Genomic DNA, 15,093 nt, shown 5'->3' on the forward strand with positions numbered 1-15,093 from the left:
CTTTTTTCATTATGTAAACAACCTCCTCTTATACCTTCAATAGAATAGTACTGACTCACATAACTTTTCACTCAAAGTTGATGTCACATCAATCTCTCTAATTTCACAATCAGTACCCCCACATTATTAACTTCCTATCCATATAACAAATCATATAAACCCTTACCAAATCTATTAAAAAAATATTTAAAATCAACTCTCAAATTGCAATATATGCAGGAAAATCTAAATTAATTTAGTAATTTTATAAAAAAAATTAATAGATTTGGAAACGGGGTGAGAAAAAGTTTTTGGGGGGGAAAGACAACCCTATATTGGAGAAAGCTGTGTGTATTATGATATGACGTAATTAAATTCAGAGTGTTTTAGTGCATCCTATGTTAACTTCAAATCAATCGGAAAGGGTATAAGTGTTTGTACAGAAAGGCATTGTTATAATCCACAAAATGTGTATATAGGAAAAAGTGCAGTCTCATAGGTAAAATTGTATATAGTTATCGCAAGTACAATGTTAAAATAACAGTTTAAGAAATAGACTATCCAATGCATTAGAAATAAGAATGGTATCTTCCATGGTTCCTTAGAATGTAGAAGAATTGGTACACCCGGGAGCTTACTGTAGAATGTTGAGAATGTGTGTTGACAGTGAGAGAAAAGACGGAGTTCGGGAAGCGTTGAATAAATTGCTGAACCAGTCATCCAGAATCTGCTTTTCATTTTAAGACGATTATACAACATTAAAGTAGCGATGAGGAAGAAACTGCGCAGGGGACAGAGAATGCTTCCTGCCCCTGATGGTGTTAATTCTCCGTCTAAAGACCAGAAGAAGTAAAGGCTTACCTGAAAGTGCAACCAGAAGCATGTATTGGCAAAGAAACGGCTGTGCAGGAGCGGTGTTAAGCAAGCGTTGACATAACACCGTTGTTCCTGTGAATCGGAAACAGACGCAGTGTTTTGCTGAAGCTGATAAGCAGTTTAGTAAATGCTGCTTCGTATGTTCGTGTGATGAAGAAAAGAAGCCAGCATTGATGTGAGCCGGCACCGACTACAGCACACACGTGTCTCACACACGGGAAACAACAGCAGGAAGCGGAGTTCGGAGTGTGAGCGCATTCCAGGAGGAAGCGCTCTTAAAAATCGAAAGGAAATATTCACGGAAAAAGCGCACGCACGTTACTCACACAGAAAACAGCAGCAAGAAGCGGAGTTCGGAGCGCGAGCGCATTCCAGGAGGAAGCGCTCTTAAAAATCGAAAGGAAATATTCACGGAAAAAGCGCTTTTGAGGAAACCATTATACATTTTAAGTAGGACCCATAGTCCAACAAGAAAATATAGCTTCTTTAGCGAATGTGTGCAGTGAAGCACAGACATCGACAAGTGAAGAGAACTGGGGCTGTGCAGAAACAGTAATGAAAGGTCAGCACAACAAATAATTTTCTCGTTAAATAAAGTAATAAAACAAAGATAAAATAACATAGTCACGTACTACGACAGTAGAACTGATGAAAATCTTTTAACAAGTCTTGTCAAACGGCTGGTGAATCAGGGAGAACAACTGGAACAATTTCATGAAATCACATGACAAATAGGGCGGAGTCACTTTCAATTAACTGAATAAAACAACTAGACAGCTAGACTACATTAAACTGAAGGCGAATTTTCAGAACCATTTATGTAGAAAACAAAATTGGATATGAAAGCATAAAATTATATATTGAAGGTTATTTAACTAAAAGAGTGTAAAAGTAAATTATCATCTAAAAAAAAAAAAGGGTTTTAAAGTTACAAGTATAAATGGATTTCCACGCGGCACACAATGGCAGCAGCAAGTATGTCACAGCCACCTCCTTCCCTTAGTGAGTTAGATGAACCGAATCTCCCATGGAAAGAGTGGATAAAATTATTTGACTCATATTTAATTGCTATAGGTGGGGAAAGATTCTCAGCATTGAGAAGACAACACATATTGCTTCATAATTTAGGTATTCAAGGAGGGAAAGTATACAAGAGGCTCACAGATCTGGATGAGGAGGAGGATAATGGGGGAGAAGTGCTAGATGACTATGAGAAAACAATAAGAAAATTAGAAAAACACTTTGGCCATAAAGTTAATGTAGTGTTAGAAAGACACAAGTTTAGTAGAACTCAAGGCAAAGATGAAAAAGTTGCTAGTTACATTGCATGCCTTAGAGGGCTAGCCAACACTTGTGAATTTGGTAACTTAGAAGACTCGTTAATAAGAGATCAGTTAGTGAGATGTTCTAACAACCTTAAAATTCAGGAGAAATTACTAGTTCACAATCCAGCCTTAAAAGAAGCAATTGATATAGCCAAGGGCACAGAACACACGGTTGAATGCATGAAAATAATTAAGCAAACTCCAAATATAGAAGAAGTAAAGGAGGTCAAGACATGTTCTAATTTAGAAGACAAGGAATCAGATCCAGAAAAGGGGAGTAGAATACATGAAATAGCAGTAAAAAGGAATATCACCAACAGCATTGATGTGGGGAAAGGTAAATGTTTCAGATGCGGAAATAATAGACACCTAGCTAACAACCCAATGTGCCCTGCTAGACATTGTGAATGTAGAAAATGTGGTGTCAGAGGACACTTTGCACGAGTGTGTAAAAATGAAAAAAGTGAAAATAACAGAAAAAAAATAATACACAAAATCGAAGACTCCCAGGAGGTTAAAAACAAGTATGTACTACAATTAAAAGAAACGGGTGAAGGAAAACAATGTGACAACTCATATCCTACGTGTGCTATTGACCTTGAAGGGGTAAAGGTAAAGGCATATGCTGATTCATGTTCCCCGTTTACATTCATTGAGTATAGAATATATGAGAAATATTTCCAAGAGAAAGGGTACAAGCTACAGCCAGCCGATATCTCTCCGGGTGGGTACAATGATGATCCCATACCCTTAAAGGGTAAGTTAGAGCTACAAATAACGTTTAAAGACCAACAGACTAAGGGTAGTGTGTATTTTACTAACAGAGGATCAAACTTACTGGGATGGAAACACCAAAAAGAATTGGGTATTAAGTTAGATCCGAATAGTGAGGAGAAAGTTCTAGCGGTGGCTAATTCCAAAGAAGGAGAAAGAGTGTGTGAAGAATTTCCCACATTGTTTAGTGATAAATTGGGATTGTTAAAGGATTACCAACATTTGATAAAGGTTAAAGAGGGTACCATACCGGTTGTTCACAAAGCCATACCTATTCCATATCTAATGAGAGAACCTTTGAAAATGGAGTTGGGGAAACTGGAAAAATTAGGAGTCATCGAACCCATAGAAAGCTCATTATGGTTGGCTCCCATAGTCATTACTAAAAAAACGGAGGGCAGAGGAATAAGGGTATGTGTGGACTTGAGAGACCTTAACTCCAGTATTTGGGTGGACAGGTTTCCCCTGCCCAGAATAAGTGAAATGTTGAGCACCATGGGACCAGCTAAGTTCTTTAGTGTGATAGACCTATCATCAGCATATCACCAAGTAGAGCTCCACCCCTCATCCAGGTCACTCACTTCTTTCATCACTCCGTATGGAGCCTTTAGATACTGCCGAATGCCATTTTGCTTGGCTTCTGCTGCTGCAGTTTTTCAGCGTATTATGCAAAAGGTATTACAGGGCATAGACCAAGCTTTATGCTTCCAGGATGACATTCTGATATATGGGGCTACAAAAGAAGAACACGATTCCACCTTGAGAGAAGTTTTTAAAGCATTAGAGGGTTCGGGAATGACTATTCGAAAGGATAAATGCCAGATAGGAGTGCAATTAGTCAAATATCTGGGGCACAAGATAACAAAGGAAGGAGTAGAGCCAAAATATGATCTAGTTGTGGCCGTAACAGAAGCCCAAGCTCCCACCAATAAGCAAGAACTCGAGTCGTTTTTAGGATTGGCTGAGTACATGGCTAAATTTGTACACAACTTTGCTGATGTGACAGCCCCCATGAGATCACTACTAAAACAAAAAATGCCATTTTTGATTGGGATTGGAATTGTCAGGAAGCATTTAAAAAAATAAAATAAGCTATTGTCAAATCTCCTAATTTGAAACATTTTGATTTCAGGAAAAAAACCATAGTGACCACAGATGCTAATGGAAAAGGGCTGGGGGCTACCCTATCTCAGAGTGCAAATGGACAAGAGGATATAATAGCTTTTGCCTCTAGGTCTCTTTCAGTTGCGGAAGCAAATTATTCTACCATAGAAAGAGAGACATTAGCATGTTATTGGGCTATAAAACACTTAAAGTTTTTTCTATGGGGTTTGCCTTTTATTATCAGAACGGATCATAAACCCCTTACAGGACTGTTCACCACCAAAGGGAGGGAGCGAGCTAATCCTTGCATTGCGAAATGGATCCAAGCTTTAGAAAATTTCAATTTCAAAGTAGAATATGTTCAAGGAAAAAGGAACATAATTGCAGATTTTCTGTCCAGATCACCTAGGAAAGTAGAAATTGAGGAAGATACTGACACATTGGAGCCAGTATTGTATGTGGACCTGGCTGGGTTAGCGAAGAGTGAATGGAATGAAAGTATCAGGAATGATCCGGTATTAACAAAATTTAAAGAAAAGATTGTCAAGGGGTGGCCGTAAAGATCAAAAGACTTAGAAGAAGAGCTGAAAGGGTATTGGGAAGTGAGATCAGAACTTAACGTTCAAGATAACATGGTGATGAGAGGTGAGAGAATTGTACCTCCCCGAGTGTTGTGGGACAAGCTGGTTACGTTGGCACTTGAAGGGCATCTAGGGAGAAGTCTCACCAAAAATAAATTAAGAGCCACTTACTGGTTTCCAACGATGGACAAACTGGTAGAAATCAATGTAAAAGAATGTATTAAATGTGCCACCAGTGACAAGATCAATGTCACGAGAAAAGCCCCACTGTCACCAATTGAAGTCTCAAGTAAACCATGGGATAAGCTAGGACTGGATATATTAGGCCCTTTAGATTAAATGGGAGTAGGTGGAAAATGTTTACTAGTGTTGGTAGACTACCACTCACACTGGATAATGACTAAAACTGTGAACCAAATAATCACAAAAGAAGTAATAGTTTTTCTAACGGAGGCGTTCATGATTGAGGGAATTCCCAGTACCTTGATAACCGACAATGGGGTACAATTTACTTCAGATGCCATGAAGGAATTTCTAAAGAAAGTTGGTGTCAGTCTTTTTAGAACAGCCTTGTATCATCCGCAAGCAAATGGTTTAGTCGAGAGAACCAATAGAATGATCAAGGAAGGTCTACAAATGGCAAAGGTGGCTTGGGAGTCGGGTGAGACAGCCTTAAAACAACTGTTATGGTCATTCACACCACACCCAATTTAGTAACAGGTATTTCTCCTTTAACATCACTCAGAGGTAGGTTGCCAGGTACTAAGTTAAACCCCAACTGGTTGGGGGGTGGAAAACCCCAAATTGTGCAACAAGAAGAAGTTAAGGCCTGTATACAGCAAAACCAAAGTAAATATAAAAATTGGTATGACAATAAATTTGGTACCAAATATAGACACTGGAGAGTAGGGCAGTGGGTAAAAGTCAAACTACCAGAGAATACCAAAAGAGAGGGTAGTAAGTTTTCATCCCCCAAAAGAATTATTGAAGTACAAAGAAATGTGGTCAAGTTGGAGGATGGCAGAGTGTGGAGTATGGACAAATTATCTTGCAGTGGAAAACCAAGGATGGGTCATGAAAACTCACAAGAGGATGTGGAAGGAAAAGAAACCTTTGATCCAACAAGACAGGTTAGAGAGACGAGGAACAGAAGACACCCAACGTGGCACAAGGACTACATGTTCAATTATTAAGGAGGGGAGATATGTTATAATCCACAAAATATGTATATAGGAAAAAGTGCAGTCTCATAGGTAAAATTGTATTTAGTTATCGCAAGTACAATGTTAAAATAACAGTTTAAGAAATAGACTATCCAATGCATTAGAAATAAGAATGGTATCTTCCGTGGTTCCTTAGAATGTAGAAGAATTGGTACACCCGGGAGCTTACTGTAGAATGTTGAGAATGTGTGTTGACAGTGAGAGAAAAGACGGAGTTCGGGAAGCGTTGAATAAATTGCTGAACCAGTCATCCAGAATCTGCTTTTCATTTTAAGACAATTATACAACAGGTATGTATTTGTTTATATCATTAAATTGTTTGCCATAAGATTCAGAGTCCTACCCATAGTGTGCATGATGGCAAGAATTGGTTGATCTGAATAAGGCTCTGAGGGATTAGAGCTAGTAGCATTAACTTTAGCATCAGCTTTATTAGGCTGGATTATCTGGCAATCCGGGAAAAAGATTCCATAAAGCCATTAGAATGAGAATGGAACTATTACAGCCAGACACCCTGTGGTATGTGTCCACAAGGCCCATGGCCTCCTCATCCTGCTCAAATGTGCTGTCAGATACCCCACCTGACAGAAATGACTGATTTGCAGGTGGTTACAGGGGAACGTTTGCCCACTGGTGCTGCTCTAATAATCAGACAGGCAGCACTTTTGCAATCAGGAGAGAATGGCTCTGTCCTTGCCTTCATCAGTGGGTAAAGTAGTTGGTAATTTTGTTTGGGAGAAGAACATTAGATTTAGCTGTGGCTGGTTTCTCTGGAGTCGTCGACACGGAGCTTGTTCTGCTGCTGTGGAGATCCATATCGACTGGGATTAATCAGTGCTTAATTTGTGCTTGTTGTTTCCGGTGCTGAGCGCTGGCACTTATTTTTGAGGGCCGTGGCTTATTCTTCTGCCTCAAGCATTTGCTGTGAGCAAAAGACACATATGGGACAGACGGAGGAAGTGAAAAACGAAAAAGCGTCACAAAGGGAGAAAGTAGAAAGCTGCAAGAGTGAGCTGAAGGGGCCGGGAGTGGCTTTACATGGATTGCAGAATCCCAAGATGGCTTCAGGATTACGCTGCCTCAGTATTCCATGTTCACACATTTAATTGCAGCAGCCACATGTTTAAGAGGAGGGTTTTGGGCACCGGCACCTTTTTGTTTACAAATTAAGCACTGGGATTAATGCACAAGCGGGTGACTGGGCAGCCAGCTCCGCCATGCTCGTGGACAGGCTCATGGTTGGGTCCCTAGTCTGGGAAGGTCCTCTGCATCTGAGGTCGCGGGTCTCTGGCATATCCTGCATGGCGGCTGATAGTTTGGTATCTTTTACTACATCTTCTCTCATTACTTCCTCAACTTCATTGCACTTCTTGAAGCACTAGTGCGAACAGGATCCAGTAGACCATTCGAAGTGTCCATGAGCTGTTTTGGGGTGGCCTCTGCCACAGCCGTTTTGTCTCTGACAACCCCATACTATCCAAAGACACATAGGGTTCCCCGTTGGCTATACCTGAGAAAATTGGTTCCAATGGTACAAACAGAAGCTTATTTTACTTCTTATTCCTTGACATTTTTATGTCGAGGCTTAGCCACTTTGTATTTACTCCGTCGCTGAAGAAAGTTTCAAGTTGAGGGCTAAAGATTTGAGATTAAATTCGACTACATATTAACCATTAAATTCACTATTGTGGATTGATTAGTGTTGATTAGCAGATTATTCGGGGTGTTAACCCTATCTCAGTGATTTAATAGTGGTTTTCTAGAGCTTTGATGATGCTTTGATGCTTTTGTAGACTTTCGTATTTTGTACTTTCGTATTTGAATACTTCGATGATGTCCTCAGTGACACCTTCTGGGTATATTGGAGCCGCCTTCACTGGCAGATCAGGGGCAAGAGCACTCCTGTGCACTCAAACATGCAGATACTCAGACGGGTTGCACTCAAAGTTGCTAAGGGTGTGACTGCTGTATTTAAAAAAAAATTATTTTAGGAAGCGCAGAGAGGCACGGCAGTAAGATGGGCTGCCACCTGGATCTGGGAGGAGCAGGAGGTGGATGAAGGACAGTAAAAGATTGGGGGTGAGCACGGCCTGACCATAAGCCGCACCCAAGCCTAGCTGGGCAGCTTCGGGGGACCAGGGGCTCAAACCACTGAGGCTGGACCTAAGCCTGCCACACCTGCTCTTGTCTTCTTGCCTCAAGCTTATGCGCTGCCTTGTCTTGCAGTAGTAACCTCTCCCTCCTTGCTGTGTCTTACCAACTCTCCAGGGAGTTGTTAGTTATGGAACCTTTCGGCCCTCACGTTCTCCTGTTAACTCCTATTAACCTGATGTCCTGTTGGGCGTTGACTGCTGGCTGTTGATTTTTCATGACCCCATCGCCCAGCCTAAGACTATCGATCTCCTCCCGGGGGACTTGCTCCCGTGCAGGCCTACTTTTTCTCCTGTGCTCCTCTCGTGCCAGTGCCACTTCTAAAAGCTGTTGCTAATATTGATACGGGGTGGTGCGTTGGTGCTGGGGCTGAGGCTGAGGCTTGGGAGCGATGCTTAATGCTTGATGGCGATGTGGCTGATGCCGGTTTAATGTAGCATGTTTTTAAAAAGCTATTATGAATCTCAAGAGTTCACCTAAAGTCTAACTGGATTTTATCTGCCACAATGTATTTTATTTTCTTTGTTTTGTGATAATAAAAACTTAGAAAATACACCGGATAAAGATAATGACGATAATGAAGTTATGGACTTAGATCCATATTGTTTTTTTCTCAATCAGTTATTTTATGATTGCAAAGAAGGGCTCCTCTGGGAATAAAGGCCCTCATTACGACCCTGGTGGTCGGTGATAAGGTGGCAGCAATACTGCCAACAGGCCAGCGGTAATTGCCGCCAAATTATGACCATGGCAGAAAGATCTCTGAAAGACAGCCAATATACCACACCGACCGCCAGGGTGGAAACAACAGCCATCACAGCGGTGGCCGCCTACAGCCAGGCGGAAGTCAAAGTTCTGCCCACCATATTACAACTACACAATCTGCCACTTTTTCCAGGGCGATACCAACAACATCAAAAGCCTGGCAGAAACTGAGCTCAGAAGGGAAAGGACTCACAATTGGAGACACAGGGAAGAACCACGCCGCCATGGAACCAGAACTGCATGTATTTCTGATGATATTCTACGTTCTGCTCCACCATGAACACCAACGCTGGCGAAGACAACGATGGTGAGTACAGCCGCCTAGCACACAAGGGGGGGGGGGAAACGACAGTGACACACACACGCAAAACACACACCCCATATACACCACATACACACAACCAGATGCACAAGAAAACAAGTTAAACCCCCTAAATCGGCTGAATAATGCAAGGACAAAACAAATGTACCAAAGTGATTGTAATAATATCAACACATTAAAAAACTAATAAGTTAGCCAATGTAACAGCAATTTACAAATGTACAGAACAAGGGACACTGCCAAGTCCTCCGTTCACGTGGGTCACATGGCCACAGGCCAAAGTCCAAGGCCCCACTTGTAACCTGCGTCAACACATAGAGAACGCTGCATGGACATCAGTTGGCAATTAGGCAGGCATGGGGGGCATCTCAGCCAGGAGCGGAAACAAGACCACTGGTTCTGGAGGGAGCAACATGCCCTATGCATGGTCCTGGGGAGTGCAAGGCCACAGTCTCTCGAGTGGGTGACTTGCCCACTGGTTCTGGTGGGGGTAGGCTGCACAGTAGCCCATGGAGGCAAGATTACATTGTGTCTGCCGACGGTGACAGCTGCACTGTGGTGGTGCTAGTGGGAGGTTCCTGCACATCTCCTGCACCCTCAGATGGATGCACTGTGGAGGTGCTGGTAGTGGTGGGAGGCTCCTGCACATACCCTGCACCCTCAGATGGATGCACTGTGGTGGTGGTGGGAGGCTCCTGTTCAACCCCCTACACCCTCGGATGGATGCATAGTGGTGGTGCTGGTGGTGGTGGGAGGCTCCTGCACATCCTCAGATGGATGCACAACCATGGTTGGTGGTGGGGGCCCTGTGACAGCTGCTGGTGTAGGCTCCTTGCCCTTTCTTGCCTGCGGGCGCAGGATCCTTGCCCTTTTGGGTAGCAGGTGCAGGGTCCTTGCCCTTTCTGCCTGCTGGGGCAGGGTCCTTGCCCTTTTGGGTGGCAGGCTCCTTGCCCTTCTTGCCTGTTGGGGCAGGCTCCTTGCCCTTTCGGGTGGCAGATGCAGGCTCCTTATCCTTCTTGCCTGCCGGTGCAGGCTCCTTCCCCTTCAGTAAATGCGTCCTGGATTCCCTTCAACCATGAGAAGGTGCGGATGGAACTGGGCAGGTGGACTGTGTGGCTGAGGTGCCTGGCTGGGTTCTTCCTACCCTGGGCATACGTGCAGGACGGAGGGGAGGGGTAGGGAAGAGGTCAATGGTGGAATAAGAAAAGTTTCTCAGGGACATTGGGGCGGGAAGAGGGAGAAGAAATGGGAGTGGAGGATGAGGGAGTGGTTGTTGAAGGTGTCTGTCTGCTGGATTTGGGTGCTGGTGCATGGGCTGTATGCCGATGTGAGGTGGATGGCTGTTGGGTGTCTGAGTGCTTGCGTTTGTGTACTTAAGGAGAGGGGGGACAGACACAGTGGGAGAGGACACAGGGGACGTGTGCATGGCTGTTATGGAAGTGTCTGCCAGTGAGGTGTGTGTTCTGCTTGGTGTGGTGATGATGCTGATAGTGGATGATGATATAGTGCATGCAGGTGTGTGTGTGGACGTGGCTGGGAGGGAGGTGGTGGAGGGGGAGACAGTGGAAATAGTGGCTGTTGTAGTGTCTGCAAATAAATGGTATTTGTGTGAGTGCCAGTGGGATGAAGTGGGATGCTTGTGTTTGCCTGTGCCACTCTTGGGTGTAGTCGTGTGTGCATGCTTGTCTGTATGTGTGCCTGGGATGGGTTGGGGTTGAGGAGAATGGGATTGGGAAGTGGAAGTTGGAGGGGGGGCGGTAGGAACAGGGACAATGGCTGCCATCAGAGAGGAGGCCAGAGCCTGAATCGATCTCTGTTGGGCCGCCAATCCAGTATGAATGCCCTCCAGGAATGCATTAGACTGTTGCATTTGGGCTGCCAGCCCCTGATGGCATTCACAATGGTAGACTGCCCTACAGAAATGGATCTCAGGAGGTCAATAGCCTCCTCACTCAGGGCAGCAGGGCTAACTGGGGCAGGGCCTGAAGTGCCTGGGACGAAGGAGATGCCCAGCCTCCTGGGTGAGCGGGCACGGGCAACTTGCTGATGGGCTGCTGGGAGGGCAGTGATGGTACGGGGTGGCGGCTGTACCTGTAGCTGGGGTGGTCACAGAAGTGTCCACCACCACCAGGGAGCTTCCATCGGAGGAGGTATCTGTGTCTGAAGTGTCCCCTCCAGTCTCCGCAGTGGTACTCCCCTTGCCCTCCGTCCCACTGTTGCCCTCAGTGTCAGTGGACTCTGCCTCATGGGTCCTGTAGGATGCAGCTCCCTCTGTTGCCAGTGCCTCTGCTCCTCTGCCAGATGATGCTAATGCACATAAGGACAGAATGACAAAACAAAATGGGGGAGAGAGACAAAGGATACACTGGGTCAATGGCTGCACCAACACCACCGTTGGCGTACACAACACCCTTACACACAGGGAATAGGCCTACATACTATGCATTGCACCACCACTGATATCGCTAGCCACCAAGGCATGAGGAGGGGCACACACCACCAACTGCAGCACACCTGGGACCCACACATCCCTGACCAGTAGTGGATACTTACAAGCTAGGTAGGCAGGATTATTCAGAATCCTAGCTACCAGAGGACCTATTCTGCTATGTCAGGCCTGGCCTAGGGGCACCCACGACACACATCCACCACCCAGATACAATCCCACCAGGAGCAAGTTGTAATGAAGGGCACTGTACTCACCCCCTTGTGGCTGTTGTGATGCCCTCAAGCGCCCATCCAGCTCTGAATAGGCCACCGCCAGTATGCAGGGTCAGAGTTTCACAGGACCCCTTCCTCATTGGGAGGACATCCCTGGCTGGGCTTCCGCCATCTTCCGTGCCCAGTGTCTCAGGTCCTTCCACCGTTTGCGACAGTGGGTGCTCTGCCTGCCATAGACCCCCAGGGTCCACACCTCCTTGGCAATTGCACGACATATACCCTTCTTTTGACGGACGCTAACCTGCAGAGGCAATACACACAGGAAAATACCATTAGACAAACAATCCAGCCTGTTACACATATGGCCCACCATACCCGTTCCCATCACCATTAGCACATACACAGCCCAGCACACAAGCTGTATGCCACAAAGAGGACATCCACCCACCCCCTTACAAGAGGCCTTCACACACACCACTCCATGCGTCCATGCCACATGCATCATGCCCACAGTGTACTCACCTGTTGGTCTGGAGGCCCATACAGCAGTCCGTACTGGGGTAGGACCCCGTCCACCAGTCGCTCCAACTCCTCCGAAGTGAAGGCTGGGGCCCTTTCCCCGGTCACACAGGCCATGGTAGGTTCCAGACACCGGTCACAGCAGCACATGCAGTGTAGGTCCTCTCCTATGGAAGGTCAGGTAGCAAGTTTAGTTTAGTTTAGTTTTAAGGATTTATAAAGCGCGTAGTGACCCGAAGGCATCCCAGCGCTAAACCTAACCTGACCAGTGCTGGCAATAGGAGAATTGAGAGAGCTACCTACAGAAAAGAATAGTCTTACATTTTTTTCTAAAAAGCAGTTCTGAATGTTCATGACGGAGTTCAGAGGGAAGATCATTCCAGAGACGAGCGGCCTTGGTGAGGAAGGAGTTGGCCCCCCAAGCTCTCTTAGACCGCAAGATGGTCACAAGTCGAGAGGAGGAGGACCTCAGACTTCGAGAGGAGACATAAAGACATAGCCGCTTTCTAAAGAACATTGGACCCTTATATTGCAGGGCTCTGTGAACAATGCATAGGGCCTTAAAATGAGTGCGTTGCTTAACAGGGAGCCAGTGAAGTGTGGAAAGAGCCGGCTTAGCGGATAAATGTCTGGGAAGATTGACAAGAAGCCTGGCAGCTGCGTTCTGGACTGTTTGTAGCCTTTTTATAACATAAGCCGGGGCGCTGAGAAAAAGTGAGTTCCCATAATCCAAACGGGAAAGGATAAGAGTTTGAACAAGGATTCTTCTGGCCATAGGGGGAAGAAGATTAGAGATTTTCCTAAGGACTCTTAAAATGCCAAAGCATGTAGAGGAAACTCTTTTTGCTTGATAATCCATGGTCAGGCGAGAATCCACCCAAAAACCAAGGCTTTTTACCTGGTCCTTGGGAGGAGGAAGATTATTGAAGGCCTCAGAGTACAGCGAAAGCGAAGGAGCTGGGGGGGCATTGCCTAGTACAATGACTTCTGACTTTCCATCATTGAATTTAAGCTTAGACTGGATCATCCAAACTCCAATGTCTTTCATACAACACGAAAGGTTGGCCGCCGACGAATCCCCGGAACTAGATAGTGACACCACAAGTTGAGTATCGTCGGCATAGGTGACCAAAGACAGATTGTAGGGAGCGATCACTTTAGCCAGCGGGGATAGATAAACATTAAAAAGAGTTGGACTCAAGGAGGAGCCCTGGGGAACTCCACAAGTCAAGGGAAAGATATCAGAGAGGTAGGCTCGGTCCAGGACTTGAAAAGATCTACCTTTGACGAAAGCTGACAACCAGGACAATGCCAGGCCTCCTATCCCTAATTCCGAGAGCCTACAGCAGAGAAGGTTGTGGTCCACCGTGTCAAAAGCAGCGCTGTGATCAAGTAGAATCATGGCTACATGAGACCCTTGGTCCAGAAGTTGCCTGGCTGACTCCGTCACTGTGAGGAGGGCTGACTCCGTGCTGTGATGGTCTCTAAAACCCATTTGAGTGGGGTGAAGGAGTTCATGGCTCTCTAAGTAGCTGGAATGAGTGAGGAATATGATAGAAAATGGTGGTCACGTCCGCGGCAGTGCATACCACCACCGTCGGCATAGATCACCATTGGCCACTGTAACCCATAGGGCCCAATATTATCCAATGAGGAGTTGCACGACGGTTCCTAACCGCCTCCCGCCACAGCGCACAATGTCAGTGGAATTACCTCACTTCCACCTGTCCCTCCACACAGGACAGGCGGACACCATTTCATTGGAGGGGGCAGCCCTATGGATTCATGCTGCGTCACAGGAGAAATAGGCACATAATGAACAAATCAGACTGACCCATTACAAGTTTACAGATTGCAAACTCCTGTTGTGGCTCCAGTGTTCAGTTTATGACAGCCTCCTCACTCTTTTGTCCCTTAGATACCTACAGCTGCAGATGAATATGAGATGGAGACATACCCCTGGTGGACTTGGCAACACTGGAGGACAGGCACATTAGCCTCACCTATAGACTTGACAGGTCCACAATCACAGAGCTGTGTGCCCAATTGGAGCCAGACCTGATATCTGCTATCCGTCACCCCACTGGGATACCCCCTCTTGTCCAAGTGCTATCTGCACTCCATTTCCTGGCAACTGGTTCTTTCCAAGTGACAGTGGGCTTGGCAGCAGGAATGTCACAGCCAATGTTCTAAAACGTGCTGACCAGAGTGTTGTCTGCCCTGATAAAACACATGTGCAGCTACATTTTCCCCCCAGGTTGAGGGTTTGACTACAGTGAAGGCCGAGTTTTATGCAATGGGACATATCCCCAGCATAGTTGGTGCAATTGATGGCACACATATTGCATTTGTACCCTCCACCCCCGGCAGAATGAATAGGTGTTCAGGAATCGTAAGAGTTTCCACTCCATGAATGTTCAGATGGTGTGCTTGGTGGACCAGTACATCTCCCACGTCAATGCTAAGTTTCCTGGGTCGGTGCATGATGCCTTTGTCCTCAGAAATTGCAGCATCCCAAATGTGATGGGCCAACTACCGAGGCACAGGGTGTGGCTAATAGGTGAGCCCTGGTTCCCACCCAGTAGATGTTGGTGTATGGGTATGGTGTGGGCCATATGGGATAGTGTGTAGCTCAATGTTATCCCTCAATATTTGCAGGTGACTACGGTTACCAAACCTATCATGGCTGCAGACCCCTGTGAGGAATGCCAGGACAAGGACAGAAGAACATTATAACGAGGCACATGGGCGAACCAGAAGGATCATTGAAATTACATTTGGCCTCCTGAAGGCTAGGTTCCTGTGCTTCCATC

Source organism: Pleurodeles waltl, chromosome 9, assembly GCF_031143425.1.
Source record: "Pleurodeles waltl isolate 20211129_DDA chromosome 9, aPleWal1.hap1.20221129, whole genome shotgun sequence".
Taxonomy (NCBI): Eukaryota; Metazoa; Chordata; class Amphibia; order Caudata; family Salamandridae; genus Pleurodeles; species Pleurodeles waltl.